Source organism: Balaenoptera acutorostrata, chromosome 15, assembly GCF_949987535.1.
Source record: "Balaenoptera acutorostrata chromosome 15, mBalAcu1.1, whole genome shotgun sequence".
NCBI classification, from domain to species: Eukaryota; Metazoa; Chordata; class Mammalia; order Artiodactyla; family Balaenopteridae; genus Balaenoptera; species Balaenoptera acutorostrata.
In genome coordinates this window covers 19,925,193-19,931,192 of record NC_080078.1, presented here as the reverse complement: position 1 = coordinate 19,931,192, position 6,000 = coordinate 19,925,193, and the positions used below count along the sequence as shown (strand labels likewise).

The 6,000-nt window shown below is 52.0% G+C and overlaps 1 protein-coding gene across 2 annotated transcripts in view; it reads left to right on the top strand.

The window, feature by feature from the left end:
* Positions 1-536: 536 nt before the first annotated feature.
* SLC5A11 (solute carrier family 5 member 11) overlaps positions 537-6,000 on the top strand; it is a 52,569-nt gene continuing 47,105 nt past the window's right edge. For both annotated transcript variants that reach the window (XM_007186316.2, XM_007186314.2), the window contains exon 1: positions 537-642. The gene's annotated coding sequence lies outside the window, so the exon portion shown is untranslated. The remainder of the gene's footprint in view (positions 643-6,000) is intronic.

Genomic DNA, 6,000 nt, shown 5'->3' with positions numbered 1-6,000 from the left:
TGCTGCCTTCGTCTGGAGAGCGCACGGAAAAGGAGCCGAACAAAGGTGGTCACTGTTACTGCTGCAGCAGCGGTAGGGCCGCGGCAAGTGCCCTCCTGGGACTTTCCATCTGTCCCCTTCCTCCCCTGCCAGCGTCTCCCCTCCCCCCCCTCCAGCTCGTCCCAAGCCCGCCTGTCCCCAGCGCGGAGGCGGGCCAGTGGCAGAGTGGGTGAGTGGAGCAGGACGGTGCCCCGGGCTGCAACAGCTCCCCTCCCCTCCCCAGCCATGGGCCCCCCACCAGGTGAGGAGGGGGGGCCATGTGGGCGGGGCTCAGGTCAGCCCATCTTCCCCGCAGGGGCCTGCTCAGAGTTCAAGTTCAAGTTCAGGGTTCAGGGCCGGCCTGGGACCTCTCCTCTGCCCCGAGGGAGATCATTCACGCTTCCTCTAAGCCCTGCTGTAGCCCAGGCTGGAATTTGGATTTTGACCTGCAAGGAGCCTCTCTTAGCAGGCGGTGCCGGAGGGAGGGCCACTGCCGTTCTTTCAGACTCTGGCTGCGAGGGAAAAGGAGCCCAGTTTCTCCCTCCTCACAGCCACCTCTCTCTCCTTCTGCCTCAGACGCCACCGACAGGACCCAGGGCAGGTGGGCCCTGCATCCAGTGGAAGGTAAGACTCCCTACTCCCAGCCCCCCAAACTGATACCCATTCCGCAAACTGGGGAAGCTGGTCTGGGGACCGGAGGCAATGCTGGCAGGAAGGACGGGGTGAGGGGTGCACAGCTCCCCTCCTTGGGAGAGGGCTTGTCGAGGCAAACGGAGTGTGTTTGGTGGGGGTGGGTACAGCTGGCGCACCGGGCAGGTGCACCGGGCAGGCGAGGCTCGCAGCTCCTCCACTCAACCGAGTTCCGGGACGTGGAGCGATCATTTCACCTCACTTAGCCTCCGGTTCCTTATCTGTCAAATTAGAGCGTGAACCTCAGCACAGCTCAGGCCACAGGTGTGGCGGACTCACGAGGACCCAAGGGATAAGCAGGTGAAAAATACCTACAAAGAACAACAAAACCCTGGGGGATGTGTAACTGCCATGCAAAGCAAATATGCCAGGCACGTGCTGAGAGCCTCACATCCTGGGCCTGGTCTGGCTGGCCCCGCCACTGTAACTCACAGACAGAGGCTGAGAGCCATTGAGAAACGTGCCCAAGCTTGCACAGATAGTGAGGAGGCAAAGCTGAGACCCAACTCCCACGGCCGGCCATGAGCTTAGACACAAGGTCTGGTTTTCAAATGATATCTTGATGACCGATTCCGGGGAAGCAGCTGAGAGAGATGCCCTCCTCCAAAGGGCATCCTGAGGATATGACTTTGGCAGCGGCGGGGTTTGGGGGTGGGTGTCACAATCGCAGGCTGAGAAAATTCCACATTTGTCTGCTATACAAGTGTTTACTGAGTGCCTGCTTTGAGGACACGATGTGAGCGAGACAGGGTCCCTGCCTTCGCGGAGCTTACAGTAGAGTGGGAACGGGAGGTAATGAGAGAATCGTACAAATCAAATGTCCTGCTTGATTCAACGGTTATGGGAAGTCATGTTTGCTGTGATGGCAAATCATTTAGGGATCCAACTTAGATTGAAGCCAAGAGAAGGCTCCTTTGGGGCTGTGACAGTAGGGTGCCATCTGAAGGATGAGTAGGAGTTCGTCAAGCCAAGAGCGCAGGGAAGAGCATTCCAGGCCGGGGCGGGTGGGATGGGCAGAATGGCAAAGACCCTGAGGCAGAGCTAGTGCTCAGGGATAGAAGTAAGAGCAAGGGTGAGATGGGGCTGGGGCTACAGCAGAGCACATCAACAGGCGCTGATTCTTTGAGCAGGAAAAGGAACTGATCTGATTTATGTTTAAAGATCTCTCTGAGTTCCATGTAAGGGGAGTGGATTCCAAGGAAGCAAGAGTGTCATCGGGAAGGCAAGATGGGAGATTCTTCCAGTGACGGTGGCTTGAATGAAAGCAATAAAAGTAAAGGTGAGGGGAAATGGACAGATTGCAGCTCTGCTTTAGAAGTAGAACAGAATGGAATTAGAGGTCAATAGATTCCGGGAGTTGAGCGAGAGACACTATAATGTCTTTGATGGTATGTTTGCGAGCCCTGGCATCCTTGGTGCTTAGACATAGTGGCCAGCACGTAGGAGGTGCTCACAGACCACTGGATGAGTGAATGAATGAATGAATGAATGAATGCAAGACCTAATGATGACTCTCGGGTTTCTGGCCCGAGCAGCAGGGTGGATGAAGTTGCCATTTAGTGAGATGGGAAGGACTGACAGCTCTTGAAGACTGCGGTCTCTGAGTTGGATGTATTACGTTTGAGATGCCGACTGGGCATCCGTGAGAGATTCCACGCCGGCATTTGGATGGACAGGTCTGGGGCTCAGAAGGTGTTCTTGTGACATCTATTCTCTCTAGGAATCAAGAGACAAGGTCGTCACTGAAGTGGGGAGGCGGGGGGAGGAGAAACCTCACCTGGCTCCCTTGTACTCACACCTGTTAACCTCCTGAGCCAGACCCTACCGTGCCCATTGTTTCCTTCCTAATGACCGGAGAGGTGGCTCTTTCTAACAGGCTGGGGAGAGTCCCAGCCTCTGCTTCAGCTCAGAGACCCCTGGAATCTGTCCTCTGGCCCTTTTTTCTAGAGACCCGTTCCTAATGAACCACATAGCACCAGCTGCTTGAGCAGGCCAGAGGTGGTCCTCCTCCGGCCCTCGCTTCTGCAGTTTTAGGCTCTGACGGCTCCGCTCAGCCTGACAGAACTGACCCCCTGCCTCTGATTGGGCTCCCTCTCCCACCAGCCTCTCTGGGCACCTTGGACTTGAGCCAAAGGCCAGGCTTGTGGCTGAGGAAGGAGGCAGTTACCTCCACAAAGGAGTGGAAGGAAAGGGTGTGAGTATCTGCCGGCCCAGGAGGTGCGGCCTGTGCAGGTCCTTGTTGTCACCTCTGGAATTTTCCCTGCCAAGGGCTCACGTGCCGAGCAGTGGTTAGGAACTTGCAGGTCAAGCCCCGGTTGGAAGCCCCGGTTCAGTCATTTACCAGTGGCGTGACCTTGGGGCCCCAGCTTGGGCTTTGTTTTCCCCACCTGTTCAATGGGGTTAACCAGAGACCTGACCTCTTAGGGGTGCGGTGTGCTTAAAGTGAGATTCACACACGTAAGGGCCAGGGTCTGCGTGACCACAAAGTCCATGTTCTTTTTCTTTTTTCCTTTAATGGTTTTACAAGAAGGATGGAGTCAGACCAAGTATTCTGGACCTGATCACGTTCTATAATGAACTCGATTAATGCTTTTAGCAAAACTGTGACATAGGTCTGAGTAATATCCCCATTTTATAGATGGGAAAACTGAGCCTCAGAGAGCTTATTTGCCCAAGATCACGGAGCTAGTAAGAGGGAGAGCTGGGATTTGAACCGGGCAATGCAGTTCTAACATCTTTACACTTGATCGCAGTGTATCTATTTTCTGGGGAGTTTTTGCCTATAGTTAAAATTTGTAATTAGATGGTCATTGTCATCTTTAGCCAGTGCAGAGTCCTTCCCTGGTTTCTCCCTCTGTCTCTTTCATTTTCTGTCCCTGCTAACGTGTTTGCTGTTCTTCAGCAAATAGGCCTGCATCCTGGCAAAATAGTTGGTACTATTTTCTGTCTCAGAATGTATTTAATATACACATAGGGTTTTATGCTGCAAATCTTTTCCCGCTTGTTCCTTTTCCTTCCATCATGAAATGTTTCAGATGCACACATGTTGTAGAGAATACTGTAGCCCCGCCAGTGCACACACACACAGGAGACGGCCTCAGAAGCCGAACGCAGGGAATACAGTCAGAGCCCTCACCCTGCCGTGGGTACACTTCCCCATCCTTGCCTCGCACTGGGGAAAATCTCCACATCTGCGCTGGCAAATTATGTAAGCGGCTGAAAGGAAAGGGGTGAGCAGCCGTCTCTGCTTGCTGAGTTTCCTGTGTTCTTTGGCCAATCGGCAACTGCAAGGGTAGGGTGTTCTTGCACACAGGGCCGTTGTTACAACGCCCACTTTACCTAGACTCCTGTCAACCCTGGCCTCCCACAGGGGAGGGTCCCTCCCAGGAGGTGAAGCCCTCCCGGGGCAGTGCAATGGGTGGCTCTGGGCACACAAGGAGCGGCAAGGGGCTGAGTGAGATCTCTCGAGGATGGGGGACAACATTCACAGTAATCACCACTTTGTCCTCCGTGCCTAGCACAGAGCCTGGCACACAGCTGGCGCCTAATAAATGTTTGTGGAAAAGAAACAGAGGGAGGGAAGGACTGAAGGAGGGGAGGAGAGAAAGAAGGAGAGAAGGGCAGGAGGAAGGGAGGCAAAAGAGACACCCCAGCTAGTATTGGATAACAATGAGCTTCGGTTCGGGACCTGGGTTCAAATCCCACCTCTGGCACTTAGTGTGACCCAGAGGCCAGTGGCACAGCCAGGCCCTGAGCCCAGCTCACTGTCACTTCTTGGTGGCTCCACTCCCCACCTGTGAAATGGAGGTGCGATGTGTGTGTCTCACTGGGCTGACGAGGATGAGATAAGAGGACCAATGTAAGGCGAGCTCCAGGCCTGGCACTTCAATAAATAGTGCTCACTAAGCTTTAGAGATGATCCCTGTTACGGTGACAGCGTGACTTTACTGAACGAGGGCACGTGGAGGGCTCCGCCTGGGAGCACGTGGCCGAGGCAGCAGCACTCGGGTTCCACAGCTTCTCTGGTCCGTTGTCTGAGCTCCTATTCCCACCCTGAAGACACAGGCAGTCCCTCCTGGGTGCCGGCAGGGCCCCCCCCCTCCCGGGGACTCAGGAAGAGCCTGGAGTTGGTGCCAGCCTGCCCGGAGCTGGTGATGAATGACTTGTTTATCTGCTCCCGCCCCTCTCGGTGCCTGGCAGGCAGAGGCCTGGAAGGGGCGGCTGGGAGCTGGGCTGGACACGGGGGAGGGCTGGCTCACCAGTCTTTCTGCTGCCCCTCTTCCTTCCTTCCTCCCTTTCAGACCTGTGGGGTTCTGGAACAAGCTGCCCCACTCCCCAGTTCAGCATCAATCTCCACCTTAAGCTGCTTCCTCCACTCCTAGTCCTCATCTTCCCCAAGTCCCCTGTTTTGGAAGCAGCAAAGTACTTCAAAATACTTCAGAGCAGTTGAACTGTTTGAAAATGCAGGCTCTGAACCCTCCTACACTGTTGGTGGGAATGTAAACTGGTGCAGCCACTATGGAGAACAGTTTGGAGGGTCCCCAAAAAACTAAAAATGGAGTTAGCATGTGATCCAGCAATCCCACTCCTGGGCATATATTCAGAGAAAACTCTAATTTGAAAAGATACATGCACCTCAGTGTTCATCGCAGCTCTATTTACATTAGCCAAGACATGGAAGCAACCTAAGTGTCCATCAACAGATGAATGGATAAGGAAGTGGTATATATATATACAATGGAATACTACTCAGCCATAAAAAAGAATGAAATAATGCCATTTGCAGCAACATGGATGGACCTAGAGATTATCATACTAAGTGAAGTAAGTCAGAGAAAGACAAACATCATATGACATCACTTATATGTGGTATCTAAAAAAATGATACAAATGTACTTATATACAAAACAGAAATAGACTCACAGGCATAGAAAACAAACATATGGTTACCAAAGGGGAAAGAGAAGAGATAAATTAGGAGTTTGGGATTAACAGATACACACTACTATATATAAAATAGATAAACAACAAGGACCTACTGTATAGCACAGGGAAGTATATTCAATATCTTGTAATGACCTCTAATGGAAAAGAATCTGAAAAAGGATATATATATATATATATATATATGAATATATATACTCATATGAATCACTTTGCTGTATACCAGAAACTAACACAATATTGTAAATCAACTATACTTTAATAATTTTTTAAAAAATCATGGCAAAAAAGAAAGAAAGAAAGAAAGAAAATGCAGGCTCTGAAATCAGACAGATCTGGATTTGAGTC